At 46.5% G+C, this 20,762-nt stretch overlaps 1 protein-coding gene across 2 annotated transcripts in view; it reads right to left on the bottom strand.

Moving 5' to 3' along the window:
- The window catches only part of LIN7B (lin-7 homolog B, crumbs cell polarity complex component), a 685,864-nt gene that overhangs the window by 546,803 nt on the left and 118,299 nt on the right, over nucleotides 1-20,762 (bottom strand). The window lies entirely within an intron of this gene.

Below are 20,762 nucleotides of genomic sequence, written 5' to 3'. Positions count from 1 at the left end.
CCAAAGTCTGCTACCAGTCCTTCAGCCCCACCTTCGGATCTCTCGCATACCGGAAGCCCATGCCTCCGCATGCCCCCTGCTCCCTGTATCAACTCCAGGGGTCTGGGTGCGCGCGGTCGTAAGGGCGAGCCGCTCTCGGCATCTTGGCCTCGGTGAGTATTAGTCCTGACAGTACGAACCAGCCAGATGTCCGAGGATGACAGAGCGTGCTCTCCTTTGGAGATCCTGTGTCAGCAGGTCTCCACTCTTGCTGACTCCGTGCAAAAACTACAGGAGGGATATACTCAAATTGACAACCGCCTTCAGCAGATTACGGGGTCACTTCCTTCTGCAGCCGCAGCTCCCGCACCCAGTAGTGGGGGTCCGCTCCCTCAGGCTACCGCCAATCCCACAGTCGTCATGGCACTCCCAGAGCCCAGGGTTCCTACACCGGAACGGTTCTCAGGGGACCGTAAGAAATTCAGGGCCTTCAAAAACGCATGCTCCCTCTACTTCACGCTCCAGCCCAGAACCTTTTCATCGGAAGTTGTTAAGGTGGGATTTGCGATCTCTCTATTGTCTGAGGAACCTCAAGCCTGGGCCCACGGCTTGATGGAACAGAGAAGTCCAGTACTAAACACATTTGATGCCTTTTTTGAGAGTATGTCCCAGCTCTTTGACGACCCGCAGCGTACGGCTACAGCTGAAGCCATCCTGCACCACCTGTCCCAAGGAAGAAGACCAATTGAGGACTATACGGTGGAATTTCGTAAATGGGCGGCCGACACAAATTGGAACGAGCCGGCCCTGCGCTATCAGTACCGTCAAGGCTTGACCGAACTGCTCAAGGATGAATTAGCCAGGATGGAAACTCCCGCTTCCTTGGAAGAATTAATCCAAGCAGCCACGAAACTGGACAGGCGCCTGCGTGAGCGACGCTCAGAGCGCTGCCAAGGCCCGCGCCCCGACTGGACGCCGTCCAGACCTCCGCCGGTCCAGTCACCATCCTCAACGACAGCTGCTACTACATCAGTTCCTGAGGCCGAACCTATGCAGCTCGGCCTGGTTCGTGCTTCGCTGACCTCTGAAGAGAGACAACGCAGACGGCAATCCAACCTGTGCCTCTATTGCGGGGGAGCCAGACACTTCCTGCGCAACTGCCCAATAAGGCCTAGTAAGTTCCCTCGGCCAAATGTGATGAACTGTCCAAACAATAGTATTCCAAAAACTTACGTGATGTTGTTTGTTTCCCTACAGCTTCCGGAAGGGGAGACACGCTTGCAGGCCATCATTGATTCTGGAGCGTGCAGTTGTTTCGTAGATGCTACCTTGGCCCACAGTCTGAACATCTCTCTGTAAACCAAAGCTCAAGGTCTACGGGTACATCTGGCCGACGGGTCCCTTCCTCGTTCAGGTCCCATCACCCAGGAAACCCAACCTATTCTTGTAACCACCGATTCCGGTCATCAGGAATTTCTACGGCTAGACCTTATTCACTCTCCTATCTTTCCTGTTATACTGGGCCTGCCCTGGTTACAGGCTCATGACCCACAGATCAAATGGAGTACCAAGGCGGTATCTTTCTCCTCTCAGTATTGCTCTCAACATTGTCTTCCCAAGGCTCCAAAAGTCTGTGCTACGGTTACTGTTCCGTCAGGCAGTCTCCAACATGTCCCCTCCGAGTACCTTGAGTTTCAAGAAGTCTTCAGCAAACAAATGGCTGATCGCCTACCACCTCATCGGCCTTACGACTGTCCGATCGACCTCCTGCCCGGATCGGAAGACCCGTTTGGCCGTATATTTCCTCTCTCGGAAACTGAGCTAGAGGCTCTCAAACAATATATCGATGAGAATCTCAAAAAGGGCTTCATCCGTCCCTCGTCCTCACCTGCCGGAGCTGGTATCTTTTTTGTTGGGAAAAAAGATGGTTCTCTGAGGCCATGTGTAGACTATCGGCAGCTCAATAATATCACTATCAAAAACCGGTACCCACTGCCGCTCATTCCTGAGCTGTTTCAACGGTTCCGATCAGCTAAAGTGTTTTCCAAACTTGACCTCCGGGGTGCCTACAATCTCGTCAGGATCAGGGCTGGGGACGAGTGGAAAACGGCTTTTAGGTCCAGGTTCGGACATTTCGAGTACCTAGTGATGCCATTCGGGCTCTGTAATGCTCCGGCCACCTTTCAACACCTGGTGAATGATATATTCTGAGAATACCTGGATGATTTCCTTGTTGTATACCTGGATGATATTCTTATTTTTTTCCTCCACCCTTGAACTGCACAAGGGGCATGTAAAAAAGGTCCTTACCATACTAAAACAACACAAGCTATACCTGAAAGCTGAAAAATGTGAATTCGAAAAATCGATCATACAATTTCTTGGGTTCATAACTTCAACCAATGGGGTCACAATGGACCCACAAAAGATTCAGGCAATTCAGGAATGGCCGGCCCCATCTGACAAAAAGGGGGTACAGCGGTTTATAGGGTTTGCCAATTTCTATCCAAAATTTATTGTTGGATTCTCTGCTATTGTGGCACCTATCACTCAGCTAACCCGTCAGCACGGTTCCTTTCAGTGATCCCAAGCCGCACAAGAAGCTTTTTTGAAATTGAAGACAGTGTTCAGTTCCGCCCCGATTCTCCATCATCCTGACCCGACTCAACCATTTGTACTGGAGGTGGATGCATCGGAAATCGCAACCGGAGCAATTCTTTCCCAAAGACAGGGACCTAAAGCCATTCTACATCCTGTAGCTTTCGCATCCAGGAGACTTAGCCCGCCGGAACTCAATTACGATGTGGGTGACCGGGAGCTGCTGGCCATAAAGTTCGCTTTAGAGGAATGGAGGTATTTGCTGGAAGGTGCAGTACACCCGGTCATGATCTTTACGGATCACAAGAATCTAGAATACCTCCGAACAGCAAAACGACTAAAACCCTGACAAGCCCGTTGGGCTCTTTTCTTTTCTCGTTTTAACTTCCATATATCCTACAGACCTGGTGCAAAAAACGGAAAGGCAGACGCACTCTCTCGGATGTTTTCTGCAGGTCCTTAAACATCGGAACCGAGCACTATCCTCTCTCCACAAAACTTTCTTGGACTGACTCAGGTGGACCTAATATCATCCATCAGGTCCTCATCTAACTTGTGTACTGAACCAGAGGTACATTCTTTGAAGAAATGTGAGGATCTTTTTTGGATTCGGGGAAAAATTTTTGTACCGCAAGAGACACGGCTGCTAACCCTTAAAATGTGTCACGACCATAAATTGGCGGGGCACTTCAGGTTAAAGAAGACGTCTGAGCTGATTTCTCGCTCCTTCTGGTGGCCTGGGTGGAGACGGGATTGTAAAGAGTATGTGGCTTCCTGCCCTCTGTGCCAACGGAACAAGGGCCAAAACGCCAAGTCCTGGGGCTTGCTCAAGCCTTTGCCCATGCCCATGGGCCGATGTGTCCATGGATTTTATTGTTGATTTGCCAGCCTCAGAGAGTTTTACCACCATTTTTGTTGTTATCGACCGTCTCTCCAAGATGGCCCATTTCTTGCCCATGAGAGGCACTCCTTCTGCTGTAGGCACAGCCAATATCTTTTTGAAAGAGATCGTTAGGCTCCATGGTGTACCAAAGAGTATTGTGTCGGATAGGGGCGTGCAATTTACGTCCAAATTCTGGAGGGAACTCTGCAAAACCCTTGATATCAAAGTCTGCCTCTCTTCAGCGTATCACCCTCAAAGCAACGGCCAAACGGAGAGGACAAACCAAACCCTGGAGCAATACCTCCGTTGCTTCTGCTCAGGTTCCCAGGACGATTGGGCAAGCCTTCTCCCGTATGCCGAATTTGCCTATAACAATTCTGTTCATGCCGCTACCAACCAAACACCCTTCTGGGCAAATTGTGGGTTCCACCCTACGTTTCTTTCTAATGACATCCCTGAAATGACAGTTCCTGCAGTTCAAGACAGGATAACCTCGTTGCAATCCAACTTTCAGAAGATCCAAGACATGCTACACAAGGCACAAGAGGATTACAAGAAACAGTACGATCGGGGCAGGAGGGAGAATCCAATGTTTGATTTAGGAGAGGAGGTCTGGCTATCCACCACTAACCTTAAATTACCCTTGCCATCTCGAAAACTTGGACCCAAGTTCATCGGTCCTTTCCAAGTCAAGAGAATCATTAACCCTGTGGCTGTTGAGCTAGCACTACCAAAGACGTACCAAATTCATCCTGTTTTCCATGTATCCTTGTTGAAGCCTGTTGTGCCCAGCCCCTTTTCAGGAAGAGGAGAACTTCCTCCTCCGCCGATCAGGGTGGATGGTGAGAACGAGTTCGGGGTGGAATCCATCCTGAACTGTAGAAAGAAGGGCAGGCAGCTACAGTACCTGATCCAGTGGAAAGGATACCCACCTGAAGACAATTCTTGGGAACCCGCTAGGAATCTGCATGCACCATGCCTAATTCAAGCCTTCCACCGAGATCACCCGGAGTTGATGTCCAGCCTGGGTGTCCAGTGTCCGCCCTTAGGAGGGGGGCACTGTCAGGAGACTCCAGTCGCCTCCGTTCGCCACGCTCTGGGGCACATGCGCAGTGGACTGGCGCTTCGCCGCACACCCGTCCGCGGCCCGATGGTGAGGCGCGTGCGGGTGCACGGCGGTCCCCATGTGAGCGCCGTCGCCCGTGCGGGTACCTGGTAGCGCGTCACGCTGACGCGCTCGCCGGGGGGGCTACTTCTGATGACTCCAGCGACCAGTCGGGTTGCTGGTTCGTCGTCAGCTTCCCCTGTCTCCTGTACCTCTGCAATCCTGGTCTACCTACTGTTACCTGTGCTGAACCTCTGGCTTATGAATACGGATACCGCTGTCTGCCTGATACCCCTCTGACCTCTGCTAGTTAAACGGACCTTGCTCTGCCTGTCTACCTGGTTCTGACCTCTGCTAGTTAAACGGATCTTGCTCTGCCTGATAACCCGGTTCTGACCTCTGCCTGCTTAACGGACTTTGCTCTGCCTGATTACCCGGTTCTGACCTCTGCCTGCTTAACGGATCTTGCTCTGCCTGATAACCCGGTTCTGACCTCTGCCTGCTTAATAGACTTTGCTCTGCCTGATTACCCGGTTCTGACCTCTGCCTGCTTAACGGACTTTACTCTGCCTGATACCCAATTCTGACCGTTGCTTGTTTAAACGGACTTCCAGTGCCTCAGTTCCCCAGTTCTGCACAACACTTGCCGGTGCATCTCCGGCCCGCAACCAAAGTCTGCTACCAGTCCTTCAGTCCCACCTTCGGATCTCTCGCATACCGGAAGCCCGTGCCTCCACGTGCCCCCTGCTCCCTGTATCAACTCCAGGGGTCTGGGTGCGCGCAGTCGTAAGGGCGAGCCTCTCTCGGCATCTTGGCCTCGGTGAGTATTAGTCCTGACACCGATTCTAACAACTGAGCCGCTTTCCGGTAGGGGTACCTACTGAGGAAAGGAAGCATCCTTTCCACCCACACCGGCGTCATCCCTCGCAGGCTCTCTGGCATGCCCCTTTTCTCTTCTGAAGCACTTGACAGTGCGTGGGATAACCCGCAAGAACAAGTGTGTTTGAAGCGACAATTTGCCCCAAACTTACACGTGCCCTCGTTCAATTGCCAACAGAAATCCCATCTTTTTTCAGTCGGTTGTCCTGAGGCCGCAGTACCTCCGACCCCTAGCTGAAAAAACTGATTAGGAGCCCGTGCTTCTGTCATAAGCTTCATCCACAGGCTAATGTCCATGTGGTCCCAGCGCAGTGACAGTCGGACGGCCATCCGTTTGTCGTACCGTAGCCAAGCCACACCAACATACGTCCGGTGCACCTTGCTAATGGCCTCTAGATATACGAACAAAGACGAGCGGTGTTCGGGGGTCTTTTCCCCCACTACACTTGCCAAGATGGCGAATGCCTGAATGCCCTTATATTATGCAAACATTGTGAGTGTTTTTTTGTGGGATAATTTTAAATTAATAAATAATTATTGTACTCTGGATTACGCTATGAGGAATTTTTTTATCTTTTGCTTGCAATGAGCAAAATACAGATGAAAAGTGTCCAGTGAACAGCGATTATCTCTTTGATTGATAAGCGTGTTAACCAGCAGGATCTGGTAAGTGGATTACCTACAGGGCTGTGGCACAAGTGGTATGGTGATGGAGACTTGGGATCGCTGCTAATATTTTCTTCCACGATCGTCTAGTTTATACTCACCTGCCTTTTCTTAATGGACTTTCACTGAGTGGATCACCATTTGATACTTTGTTTAAGTGGACTCTTAAGCAATTTCATTGATATTTTTAAATATTTGCTATTTTTGCACTAGCACTGCTAATGTTTTAGAAATTTTTCTTTGACATATATTTGATGAATGCCTGTAACCAGTTTGAAAAAGTACAAGGAATCAACCGACATCTGCGTTTTTCCTCGTCCTCCTTCTTGCTTTCCTCTGGCTTCAATCTGTCCAGATTAAATTTCTCTAGTGGCAATAATCTGAAGATCTATACATATTTCCCTTTCCAAATTTTTTCTTTTACATCCTTTTTAAGATGGGCACCCAGGGGGCCCTCAAAACAGACATAAACCTTGCTTTTTGCTGAGTCCGCCAACCTGATCGACTCCGCCTTTTTTTCTCCTGCCTTTCCCTGGCCGTCCGGAGCCGAAACACTGGCCAGTTCCGCGGGCGAAGCAACTACCCCGTCATTGTTCCTGCTGCCGTCGCAGGCGAATCACCTACAACCTTGGTGCCAACTGCTGACAGTGGTGTGGTCGACGCAGCATGCTCCTTACCTTGTGGCGGTGCCCACGCTTGAGACAAACTGTCCCCTGTGCTCGGCTCAAAACGCTGCACCAAGTCCCTCAAACCCAACAATAAGTCCTGCAGGTGCGCCCTACCCGCAACGTGTCCTGCATCCCTAGGCTGTTCCGTGTGGGGCCTGTCACCACCTACCCCTGATGAACAACCCTCTCCCGGGGACCCCCGCCTTCAACCCTGATCCAACAAATTTTTTAGTAATGAAGAGACAAAAAAGAAATACACTCACTGGGCTGCCCAGGACTGGACCCACCAGCCGCCACTCCGGAATCCACCGCCGACTGATGTCCCTGATCCTCGTCCCCTTCCGACCCGGACAGTTCTCCCTCCGATCTGTCACTGTTCTCCTCCGGCCGAATGACCACTGGCTGCACCCCAGAGGGTCCTGCTCTGGTTGCCGGGGGTCTGCATTGCTGTTCCCGTCCTTCTCTCCGTCCTGTCATGCCAGACCTGCTTGCTGCCCACCTTGATGGACTCCTGTTCCTTCTCCTGTTCTGGGCATCTGTTGCTCGCCCTCTGCCCTCACTCACCACTGTCACAGCGCTCCTTGCGGTCCTCCCTCTGGTCATCGTGGGACTGCTGGCCACCCGACAGCCTGGCCAACATCCTGAGGCACTGCTCTCCTTTGCTGGGCTGCCTGGCTGCTCTGACCTTCTCCCGCACCCCTGGCCACATGTTCCTGGCATCTGTGACGAGCAGGGGGGGCAGAGCCATGTGCTGTGCTGGGCTCCCCCACCGCTGCGCTCCTGCCTCCACTTCCGCGGTCCCTTGGGGTTGTTGGTTGCTTGGGGGGTGTAGGTTCAGTCTCGCTCCCATTCTGCAGCATCTGCCTCTGACCACCAGGAGAGGTGTCAGGGCTGAAGCGCTCCGGCGGCTGTGACCACCAAGCACGTGGAGTAATTTGTCTCCCCCATCCGGCGATGCTCTCCCCTCGCTGATGATGGCCGCTACCTGTGCCTGCAGCCAGTCTGTCCCCTGTGTGGCTGCCGCCACTCGGAGCTGTGTTAACAGTGCCTCCATCGCCGACATTATAACAAGTGCTATAAGAATATCAAGGAGAGTGGTGAGAGCATGTCTAATATTCTCCTCCCCTGCTCATTAGTGACATCAATCCCCTTCCTCCTAACTTACTGACCCGAGCGCCTCCCATGCACCGGCCCCTCTTCTTTTCTTAAAGGGGACAACTTTTTCTTTTTAAAAGCCTGAGTGTGCTGTCCACATATGTCATGCCGTCCCTGCGTTGATCCTTTTCTCTCCTTCTACTCCAGGACTCTCTTTACAAGGCACAGTATATAGATCCTTTATCTTCAGGTCATACAGGGGGTCCCCATTATAATATGTACCGAGCCCCCCATCCTGAGGTCACACAGAGGGTCCCCACTATAAGTCCAGTGCCCGCCATCCTCAGCACACACAGGGGTCTCTCAATATAAGGAGTGAGGTCTCCCCCATCCACATGACATGACAGGGGGTCATTCATTATAAGTACACTGTCCCTGCTAAGGGCACAAAGGGGCCCCCATATATAAAGTACAGAGCTCCACCTCCCCACACACATGTTCACAACTGTGTACAGCTATGACTAGAGAGGCCACTGACTCCTACCACCCCTGCACAGCAGACATTTAATTCTCCAGGATGCATATTGTGCAAGAAGCACAGCCTGGACTTCAAAAGGAGGCAGGTGCTGTGCTAAGTGACAGGGTAGCAGACCAATCATCTTCCAGCTGCATTTGGGTGAATTAGCAGCCAGACATCCTACCGTCCTGCTGGGAAGTAAAACTATCTAAGTATGCAGTGTAGGAGAGACTTCGGCGGTGCTGTTCTCCTCGATGACAAAAGGGACACGAGCAGAGATACAGTATAATGTGATGTGAGCAAGTCACACATGCAGCCTATTTGCCGGGGGTGCTGTGAACTGATGCCGACCCCTGCCCTGAGTTCTCTCACTGGTTCGGGAAGTGTTCTCCTCTTCCCCAGGTTTTCTTGGTCTCTGTGGAACTTTTTCTCTCTCCTCTCAGGACCAGACCTGGAGCCTGCTTGCTCCATCCATCCTGCAGTGTCCTCCCTGGAGCCTCTCATGGGGTCCCTTACTGGCCCCAGGCCCTCGGATTGTGCCCGATATGTCCCAATGGTAGGTCCGCCCCTGTATGCACACACAAGTGCATCTCATAAAATTAGAATATCATGAAAAATTATTATAGTAATTCAAGCCTTAAAAATTAAAGCTAATTTTTTTTATAGATGCGTTAACATATATACTGTATATATATATATATATATATATATATATATATATATATATATATATACAGGGTTCTGTGCTGGAACCTGTTCAATTTGTTCATAAACGACCTGGAGGATGAGGTGAACAGTTCAATCTCTGTATTTGCGGACAATACTAAGCTAAGCAGGGCAATAACTTCGCAGGATGTGGAAACCTTGCAAAAAGATCTGAACAAATTAATGGGGTGGGCAACTACATGGCAAATGAGGTTCAATGTAGAAAAATGTAAAATAATGCATTTGGGTGGCAAAAATATGAATGAAATCTATACACTGGGGGGGGGGACCTCTGGGGGAATCTAGGATGGAAAAGGACCTGGGGGTCCTAGTAGATGATAGGCTCAGCAATGGCATGAAATGCCAATCTGCTGCTAACAAAGCAAACAGAATATTGGCATACATTAAAAAGGGGATTAATTCCAGAGATAAAACAATAATTCTCCCGCTCTACAAGACTCTGGTCCGGCGGCACGTAGAGTATGCTGTCCAGTTCTGGGCACCAGTCCTCAGGAAGGATGTATTGGAAATGGAGCAAGTACAAAGAAGAGCAACAATGCTAACTGACTTGGTTAAATTGATGATAGGCAACTCCTGTCCTCATATTGATTAGTGGTTCCAAATTAATAATAACTACTGCAGTAGGGAACAGACACAAAAGATACGCTCAGCATCTTTCCAAATTACTGTTCTGCTTTATTATGACACAATTGAAGGTTTTTATGCACATGATTACGTAGGTATAACATTAATATTACAATTGTACGTTTATGGTAACAAGGGGCGTTACATAGGCAGGCTAATTCTAATCAGGACTCGAAAGAATGTAAACATTTACTGAAAACATTATTAGTGCTGTGTGCACAGTGAGGGCAGTGTGCAATACATACAAAATACAATACAATTATATACAGAACGTACAAATTTCCATCACAGTCTCCCCTCTTTTGATCAATATTTTGATCACTAACCATACCTGCTATAACCTTTAACCTGGAACCTCTACACGCTTAGGTGGAGGTAGTCCTGGCCAAAGAGGCAAAAAAACTCCATTGTGGAGAAAATAATAGCTGAGCAACTTTTTCATTACAAAATGACTTTTCATTGTGAAAAACAAATGATTGATAAGACATATTTACAGAGTACTGGCTGTACACTCCTGTGGTCAGAATGGCCTTCTAGCTGAATTGTTGGCATGCTGACTTATCAGCATATGTAAACACGGACAATTCTACATAAAATGGAAGACGAACAAAAGACAAATATGACTTCAACATGGCTAAACTACTTTTCAAGTATATATATCCCTTACAATTAAAGTAATTGAATCAAAAAGTACCCTAGACTGTGATTACAAGAGGGAAACAAATCAAACACAGAGATTTTTTTAATTTAGTCATTTTTGCAGTGTCTGGTGTGAATCCAGGTGACTTTTCCTTCAAGTTTTGCAAAAACTGTACATGAAATAGATGCTGTATTGAGTCTCCAAACATTTCCTTATATATAAATGTTTCTTAACAATCCACAAGTCACCTGGCTTTAGTTTTAGATCCTTTCAAACTTTTAGGATCTGGAATCGGGGAGAAAACACATAAATGAGTTTGTAAAAAACCTTAAAAGATCAGCAACATTCTCTGTGAGATCCGAATGGAGGACTTCAGCTGCTGAGACAAAATATTAGCAAGTGAGTAACACACTCCCAAACCAAATCCCATAGGGAGAGAGTCCAACATCCCCCTTAGGCCCCTTTCACACTGGAGCGGTTTTCAGGCGGTATTGCGCTAAAAATACCGCCTGAAAACCGCCCCTAAACAGCCTCCGCTGTTTGTTCAGTGTGAAAGCCCTCGGGCGAAAGCCCGCGGTGCGCAGGCAGGGCGGTGAAAAAAGTCCTGCAAACCGTTTTTTTTGGAGCGGTGAAGGAGCGGTGTATTCACCGCTCCTTCACCGCTCCTGCCCATTGAAATCAATGGGACAGCGCGGCTATACCGCGGTAATACCGCAGCTATAGCCGCGCTGTACGAGCGGATTTAACCCTTTTTCGGCCGCCAGCGGGGGTTAAAACCGAACCGCTAGCGGCCGAATACCGCTGCAAGAACGACGGTATAGCAGCGCTAAAAATAGCGCTGTTGTACCGCCGACGCCCCCACCGCCCCAGTGTGAAAGGGGCCTTAGGGGCTTGATAAAATATAAGAAAACATTCAGGCAAAAGTTTTCTAGTTTCTAACTCTACTTTGTCAGCTACATTGTAGACAGTAGGGAGTGTAAAAATAAAACCTCAAAACTTCTAGTAAGGACTCTCCTATAAAAATTATTTATTTTTTATTTTCTGGCACTCTGTACTTACAAACTACTTCTGATAACACTTTTTACTGTGGCCTTTGCAGTAGCATTTGCCACTGGACATCCAGAAAACATGTCCATACAGACAAAATGCATACTTGTAAGATCCTAACTTGGGCATCTGGATATATATTTTTGTAATCTCTGGAAGGGATGTTCAGCTTTTGGTAACACCTTTGGTAACAGGTAAAACAAGAAGTGGTATGTTATAAAAACAACTGTGTAGAACCCTGGCACTATCTCATGCTCATTTACTAAGGCAGCCATAACTTCTTGTGACTGATGACACGGTCCATGTGTCAAGCTGGAGGGAAAAGAGTGGCTGGCAGACATAAATGATCACCTTTTCCAAAGTCCTGTTTCATAAGAAGTTGCCCCCTGTGGACCACTTGTTCTTATCGTCCTGGGGTCCTTAAAGTTGAATTATTAATCCCAGCTATACTGGGCCAGAACTAGGGTGGAATCTGTGAGTTGCACAGATCCATCAAGTGTCCGGGGCTGTAAATGCAGCATCCTTAGTCACCTGGTCTGCTTTCATGTGTGAAAGTTAATATGGCTACCTCAGCAAGAACCTGGAAGGCTGAAAACAGCCAATCAAATTAACTTGGCATGCTTGGTTTGATTGTATACTCACCTTTCCGTAATTTTTCTTTCCTGACGCATCTTCATGGCAGCACACACTGGGTTGTGACTCCGCCTCCACAACCTGACAGGATTGGTCTAGCTCTAAAAGTTGAAGAGAGATGACCCCCACCATTCTCTGTGTATATCATCTAAGAACAGGGTGGGAACCTGTGTGCTGCCATGAAGATGCGTCAGGAAAGGAAAATTACGGAAAGGTGAGTATACAATTTTCCGTTTTCCTGACGCCTTCATGACAGCACACACTGGGAAATAACTCGCCAGTCGGGAGGGTGCAAAAATTAAGGTTTTATTATTCTAAAGAGCTGTGGAGTTGGCTTTAATAATGGATCTGCCAAAGTCTGCTGTTGTTAGTTGAGCAAAGTCAATTTTGTAGTGAGAAGTAAATGTATATCTAGATGACCAGGTCGCTGCTTTACATATTGTTTCTGGTGAAACCCTGCAGTATGCTGCCCATGAAGTTGCCACTGCCCTGGTTGAGTGTGCCCTGATACCTTCCGGGATAATAAGTTGCTGAGTAGAGTATGCCTTTTTGATGGTGCTAACTAGCCAGGATGCAATCGTTCGAGAAGTTGCTGGATGACCTTTCCTAGGCCCATGTGGAATTATGAGAAGAGTATCTGTTTTTCTGAAGGAAGCTGTGGTTTCTAGATAGTTGGTAATTGGACAGTTTTGATATCCAATGCATGAGGCTCGCCTTGGTCGTTAGTAAAGGATGGAAGGGTGATATCCTGATTATAATGAAAAGAGGATGATACTTTGGGAGTGAAATGCTCCGAGGGCCTCAATACCACTCTATCGGGATAGAGAACTAGGTACGGTTCTGTAGTGCTTTAAGTTCTGAAACTCTTCTCGCGGATGTAATGGCGATAAGAAAGGTTAACTTCAAAGTCAGGTTCCAAAGTGAAATTGACTCAATGGAAAAAAAGGAGGTTTTGATAATGCGTCAAGTACTGTAGAGAGATGCCATGCTGGAAATGTGGGTTTTCTTGGAGGTCTGATTTTTAGGAAAGCCTTCATAAACTGGATCACCAGAGGGTGTAGGGCCCATCTAATGCCCGTTTTAGCTGATAGGGCAGAAACCTGAACTTTAAGGGTACTTGAGCTTAATCCTTTGTTAATACCCAGCTGAAGGAATTCCAGAACTTGCGGTGGCTCAGGTGATACTGGGTTCCAATTTTTTTGTTGAGCTAGTGAACAAAACCTATTCCAGACTTGTGAGTATGTTTTATTGGTGGTGCTTTTTCTTGCCTGTAGAAGGGTTGAAATTACTTCCTGCGAGCATCCCTGCTCTAATAGCCGAGTCCTTTCAACTTCCATGCTGTCAAGTGCAATTTTTCTGGTGCTGGGTGTAGGAATTGACCCTGGGATAGGAGGTCTGATGTTACCGGGAGAGGCAGTGGTTGTTGCAGGCTGAGCTGTAGTAGGGTTGTGAACCAAGGTCTCCTCGGCCAAAGAGGAATTACTGCTATTACTGTGGCTGATGATCTCCGAAGCCTGGATAGGAACCTCGCGATTAAGGGAACTGGTGGAAAAATGTAACCCAGCTTGAAATTCCACGGATGGGTCAGACAATCCATCCCCTCGGCCGAAGGGAAAGCCGCTCTTGACAGAAATCTCCGACATTTGGTGTTCGCAGGAGTAGCTGCTAGGTCGATCTCCGGCATTCCCCAAGTTCTTGACAGGAGGGAAAAGGCCTGTTGGCTCAATGACCACTCGTTGTTTGAGAGAAGTTCCTTGCTCAAATAGTCGGCCAGCATGTTCTGGGCTGCTGGGACATATAGCGCTCTCAGGTCTATTAGATGCACTTGTGCCCAATCCATGATAGGACGAACTTCCTCCATTAATGTGCGACTCCTCGTACCCCCTTGCCTCTGGATATATACTACAGCGACTCTGTTGTCCATTTAAATTACAACGTTTTTCTCTGCCAGGTATGGAGAGAAGGCCAGAAGTGCCTGAAAGGCTGCTCTGAGTTCTAGTATATTTGATACTATGCCATGAGCTTGAAACTTCCACTGCCCTTGGGCTGCTAGATTTTGGTAATGAGCTCCCCATCCCTTCTGGCTGGCGTCTGAAGTGACCACCTCTGGCTGTGGAGGAACTATAGGTTTGTACCTCTTGAGGTTGCTGGATCGTGTCCACCACCACATCGATTGTTTCACATACCTGTGTATGTAGATCGTCTGAAGCATTGATACTCCATTCCACTGCCTCAGAAAGGAATTCTGTAAGATTCTCGTGTGCCATTGGGACCACTGGATCATGGGCAGGGTTGCAGACATGGAGCCCAGGACACTCATACATACTCTGGCTGGTAAGCGTGTAGCTGAGATTAGCCTCTGAACTTTCTGGATCAGGGGCGTGACTTTCTCCTGGGGGAGCTGTACTCTGTTCAGGATGGTGTCTAGTTCCGCCCCCAGAAATACCATCTACTGTGTGGGCTCTAGCTTGCTTTTCTGCCAGTTCACTAGACAACCGAAATCTTGCAGGGTTGAGAGTAAGATTTCTCTGTGTTGTATCAGGACCTGGCGACTTTCTGCTAGAAGAAGTATGTCGTCTAGATAATGGTGTACTCTCAGACCTTTTTCTCTGAGGTATGCGATGACGGGCAGAAGCACTTTGGTGAAGGTCCTGGGAGCCGACGAGATGCCAAAGGGTAGGCACTGGAACTGGAAGTGATGATGGTTGATTGAAAAGCGGAGAAATCTTTGAAAGGCAGGCTGTACTGGAATGTGAAGATAGGCGTCCGATAAATCTACGAACAGCATCCAGTCATCTAGATTCACTGCTAATAGTATCGATTGTAGGCTCTCCATTTTGAAGGATTCTAATTTGATGTTTCTGTTTAGTCTCTTTAAGTCTAGCACTGGCCGTAAGTCCCCCGTTTTCTTTTTTACCAGAAAAAGAGGGGAGTAGAATCCTCTGCCTCTTTGACACAGCGGAACCTCCAAAATGGACCCTTTCTGTACTAATTCTGTTATGTACTTCAGAAGGATCCTTCTCTTGCCTGGAAAAGACGGGAGTTTTGTTGGAAGAAAGTGGTTTCTGGGAATTTTGTTCAGGAATCTCCACTTGTGACAGAACTTTATCGTGGAAATGGTCCAAGGGTCCTTGATGTTTTCTGACCATATTTGTGTGAATTTTCTGAGTCTGGCGCCCACCCTCAGAGGATGGGCGGGTGTATTTTCAAAAGGACTTCTGCTGTTCGCCAGAAGGGGTGGCCTTGGTTTTCCGCATCTTCAGAAAGGATGATTGTGTGTTCTCCAGTTTCTCTTAAATTCTTTACCTGGTCTATAGGTTTTGGCTTCTCTGTACCTTTCGGGAAGATTACCCTTGTAAGCTGGACCTCTTGATCTCTTAGGTCTTCTGTCAGAGGGAATGAGGCCCGATTTTCCCCCCGTCACCTTGGAAATGGCTGCATCCAATTTAGAGGCGAAGAGATTTGAACCATCATAGGGGATCTTACACCAATTTGTTTTTGATGCTGCGTCGGCAACCCAGGTTTTTAACCACAAAGCTCTCCTTGCCGTCAACGAGGCTAACATTGCCCGGGCTGAGCACCTGATAACGTCTACGGAGGCTTCTGCGATGAAATCGCCTGCTAATTTAAGTTCCTGTAGAGACGTAATTACTTTCTGTAAGTCTGCTCCTTCCTGGAGAGATTTCTCGATATTGACAGTCCAGCTAGAGATGGCTCTACCAACTGCTGCTGTGGTGACTAATGGTCTACAGGCGCCTCCTGCTGTGGAGTAGGCTTTTTTGAGTTCCAGATCAATCTTCCAATCTAGAATGTCACGGAAAGAGACAGCGTCCTCGATGGGTAGGGTGACATGTCTTGCCAGACGCATCAGGGAGGCATCCACAATGGGAGCGTTAGTCAAGGGGTTGACTTTAGGTTCTTTTAAAGGATACATCTTGGCTAGTCTGTTGTTCAGGCTAGGCCTTTTGTCGGATCTTTCCCACTCATCCTTGATTAAATCGTTCAATTCCTCAATGAAAGGGAAGGTCTCTGGGTCCCTCTTTAGGTTTGGAAAATACTTCCTGGTCTTCTGAGGTGCTTCCTCAGATTCTTCCCAACCTATGGCTTCCTTGACTGATCTTGCAAAAGGTTCGACCAGAGTGAAGTCAAACCCTGCTGGAACTTCTGGATCCTCGTCTTCTGAAGGGGATTCTGGTTCCATCCTTACCTCGATTGTTGAACGAGGAGGGGCCATGGAAGTACCTGGGTCTAACCTGGCTGCCAGGGGTGTTGTTGATTCCATTATGGATTCTTGCACAGATTCCCAAATTAGTTTGGTTACTTCTCTGACGTCAGAATCTCTTTATTTTGTGGCTTCATTGAAGCACGCACGGCATGCTAATTTATCTGGCAAAGCGGTAGCGCCACATACCCAGCAGGTATTAGCTGCGGGACAGGTGTGCTGGCTTCGCCCATGACATGATGAAGGAGATCTCCTGTGATGTGATCGGCTACGTCGAGAGTGACTGCGGCGTGAGTGACCATGGCGGGAATGACTATGGCGTGAGTGCCTGTGACGAGATGAGGAGCGTGACCGGCTTCTGCGGGATCTCCTGCTTGAAGTATGACTTGACCTCTCTCTGCGTCTTGATTTAGACCTGGAAGGGCTGTCAGAAGGAGCCTTGTTAGAAGATATGCTCTCTTTTTTTCTCTCTTCAATACTTACCACTGAATGCGGACAGCCTCTTACCTTACCGGCCGTGGGTGGTCTGCTTGGGAAGTGGTCTCCATGAGCAGAGAGGAAGAGGACAGGCAGGCACGGAAGAAGTTCTGGAAGGAATTAGGAAGGCAGAAATATATACATATATATATATATATATATACACACTTTTTTTTTTTTAAAGACATACAAAGAATCCCTGTAAAATTCAAAAAAGAGGGAATTAAGGACACTTACCTGGCTCCAGTGGAGTAATTCTGGGCAATAATGTGCAGAAATGAAGGTTGGAAATCATAACCAGAATACTTTTTTTTTTTCAATCTGGAGTCCTTTTTTAAAAAGACCGCCGCCGTCGCGGCAAAATGACGCTATGCGCATGCGCAGAAGCGGCGTGATGACTCCGGCGCCATCTTGGAAGCTGGAAAAGCTTAGAACGGCCCCATCTTTGCCTACATGCGCAGTGCGGACGAGACACGCGGTGGCCATGACAGGCTTGGAATTAGTGCTGTGGGACTACAGGTCCCAGAGGGAGGAAAAGAAGAAAAATGTAAGGAAAAAAATAGCAAGTGGGTAGAATAAACACTGGAGGAGAAAGCAAAAAGAAAGTGAAAAAGAAAGTGGAGACCACTGCAATTTCTGAAGCTTCTTTAAAGCTTACTTAGTGCCAGAAGATATGTGCTGATGCCCCTGAGACCACCAGAGCGGGGTTCCCTCCATAGAAGCTCCTTTAGAGACTGTACAGGAGGGACTTCCAAACAGGAGAGGCTTGAACCTGCTGGGGCGATGCGGTAAGAGGCTGAAGAAGATGTCCATCCATCTTGTCAGGTGAGGATAAAAAAAGAGAATGGTGGGGGTCATCTCTCTTCAACTTTTATAGCTAGACCAATCCTGTCAGGTTGTGGAGGCGGAGTCACAACCCAGTGTGTGCTGCCATGAAGGCGTCAGGAAAACAAACTTCTGGCTCTTTAAATGGAACCAAAAGCTCTCTATATCTCGACTATCTATATAAATATACACTTTTTTTTTATAGCTCACAGGCTTTGCTAAAACATGGAGCTCTGCTTCTTGAGCTGGGGAAAAAAGATCCAATGACTTTGAATACAGAGTATCCTTCTGGGTGATAAACTGCATACTCAAATCTACAAAAAATGTAATATCTGGGTCTTCAGGGAGTGAGTCCTGCACTGGGCTCACAGCAGCTGATTCCTACACCATCAATTTAACACATGTGGTTTTTCCTTTCTTTTGAATAAATGTACGCATTTTTCATTGTTAGATTTGTACATAAACAAACTCATATTTTAAACCTTTCATTAGACAAACATTTAGTTAGCTGTATATTTGCTGCGCAGAATGTCGGACCAAAACAATATCTATCTTTGTCTAATAGCACCTTTGCATAAAAGCTACAGCTCTGATATATCGGGATGAACCCTTCATTACTGGGTCCAGCTTGCATAAATATATTACAATGGCTTGTTTTCTACCATGCTGTTTGTGTAAGAACTCCAGTTTCATGTTTCAAAAGACAACTTTTTTCTGGCAATATTATAATAAATGATAACAATACCCTGCGGTCATGCAGAGATGCCCATAAATCCAAAATATTCTTCTGCACTTACAAGGAAAAGGGGCACATCATTTCACAATCCACACATTCTGCTTTGGATTTCAAAAATAAAAATAAATACAACAAAAGGACCAGCAATCTGTATGATGGACCAGAAAGCAGCAAAAACTAAAAAACAACTGACTGCAGGTGGCATCTATCCTAACAGGGTGTGTGGACTTGATGTGATGGGTTTGTTATATTTAAATTTTATTTATTGTAACTCTCACATCATGGACCGCACATCAAGTTATTATCAGGAACCTTAAAATTTCATTTTTGTAGAAAAAATTCTTGTGTATCCTATCCATCTTGGCTTTGTTAAATATTATGGCAGCTTTATTCCCAATAACAACCTCATCTTAATCTTTTTTTTCTCTCAATAAGGGCTTATTGTATAAATGTAAAATGACAAAATTGTTATCCTAATCTAAACTAATCCCATTTTTACAAATTTCCCCAATAACCTGGATTTCATTTCCAACTAAAAGCTGTCTAAACCAGTTTCAATATATCTATATTATTAATAAAATTGTTAAACTCATATTAGAAATGAATACTCATTATTACTTAATTTTACTTAATTTCCCTTTTTAAATGCACTGTTTCCACTATCAAAGGATATTCAATTTGTGTAATACATGGTTAAATGTAACCTTCATTTTACCATGTCTGGAAAACAGATTCAAAATAATTGTGATCACATTGTTTACCATTAGATTCGTTAACCCGGCACATTTTGTTATAAATGTTTTGTCTAAAAAAAATGTAATTGGCATGGTGTCCTTCCAGCTTATCACTGACCTCTCATCTCAGCCACATTCATTCATGAGAGCACAAAGGAGGGGGTCACATCTGTGTACATGACACACACAAGGGATAGAACTAAAGCTCCCAGCATTCACACATACACGAATATATCTCTCTTAAAATGCTTACTTTTTCCCGTTTGTACACTACACATGTATATCATTCTCTCACTTTCTTTTAACTCTTTAATATTTCCCTGCCTTAAATTCTGCATTCCTTATTTTGTTCAGATATCCTTTATATCTAGCTTCTATGATCAGACGGGCAGCCATAGTGCTCATCCAATCTTCCCTCTCTGACAACATATAAAGTACTCTGTTTTAATTATCATTTCTCTTTTTCTGACTCTAATAGTTGTAGTGCCTGACCCCAAATTCACCCTACAACTTAACATGAAAATGTCCCTTTCTGTCTAGTGTTAATGTCACCCTTGATCCATCCTGCTCACATAGATAGTTGTTTCTCTAGCTGTTTACTCTGCATGATTCTTAGTCCCTGTGGACCTTGGTGGTAACCCAGTTACCCAATGTGGATCCCTGTCCACTTTAACCATTAAGCTACGGGCTCAGTATAGGGGGAACCGCACCTTCGGTTCATAAATAGCGCTCCTCTTGCGCTGGGCATTTTTGAGGGTCTTTTACCCTTCATTCCCTTACTTAATTCAATGCCCATAATGACTGGACAGTCTTCTCTCTTCTCTACATGTGCCTATACCCTCTTGCCTCTAAACTACTTTATCTAGCAGATGTACTACATATACCTGTGAACAGCACTATTCTTCCCTTTCTTATCTATAACACTCCGATGGACAATAGACAGGGACAACATAACATATAACTACCAATCAATACAGTTCGATTAAGGGGAGTAAAATAGGTACCCTTTGTCCCGAAAATGCCTTACCAATCAAGGAAGTCTGATAACTCAAATGTAAGCAAAAGGCTTACCTCAGCCGGCTGATTATCAGAAATTCCCAGATCGTCTCAAGCTCCTCGTTTCGGATACTCAGGGTCACCTGGAATCCCCTCCTGGCTGGCTCGCCATGCTGACTTGGTTAAATTGATGATAGGCAACTCCTATCCTCATATTGATTAGTGGTTCCAAATTAATAACTACTGCAGTAGGGAACAGACACAAAAGATACGCTCAGCATCTTTCCAAATTACTGTTCTGCTTTATTATGACGCAATTGAAGGTTTTTATGCACATGATTACGTAGGTATCACATTAATATTACAATTGTAGGTTTATGGTAACAAGGGGCGTTACATAGGCAGGCTAATTCTAATCAGGACTCGAAAGAATGTAAACATTTACTGAAAACATTATTAGTGCTGTGTGCACAGTGAGGGCAGTGTGCAATACATACAAAATACAATACAATTATATACAGAACGTACAAATTTCCATCACACTAATAAAGTCTCTGGAAGATATTAGTTATGAGGAAAGGTTGCAAACACTGAACTTATTCTCTCTGGAGAAGAGCTGCTTGAGAGGGGATATGATTTCAATTTACAAATACCGTACTGGTGACCCCACAATAGGGATAAAACTTTTTCACAGAAGGGAGTTTAACAAGAC

Source organism: Aquarana catesbeiana, linkage group LG10, assembly GCF_042186555.1.
Source record: "Aquarana catesbeiana isolate 2022-GZ linkage group LG10, ASM4218655v1, whole genome shotgun sequence".
NCBI classification, from domain to species: Eukaryota; Metazoa; Chordata; class Amphibia; order Anura; family Ranidae; genus Aquarana; species Aquarana catesbeiana.
Note: the sequence above shows the minus strand (reverse complement) of the source record. Positions and strands in the feature narration are given on the sequence as shown.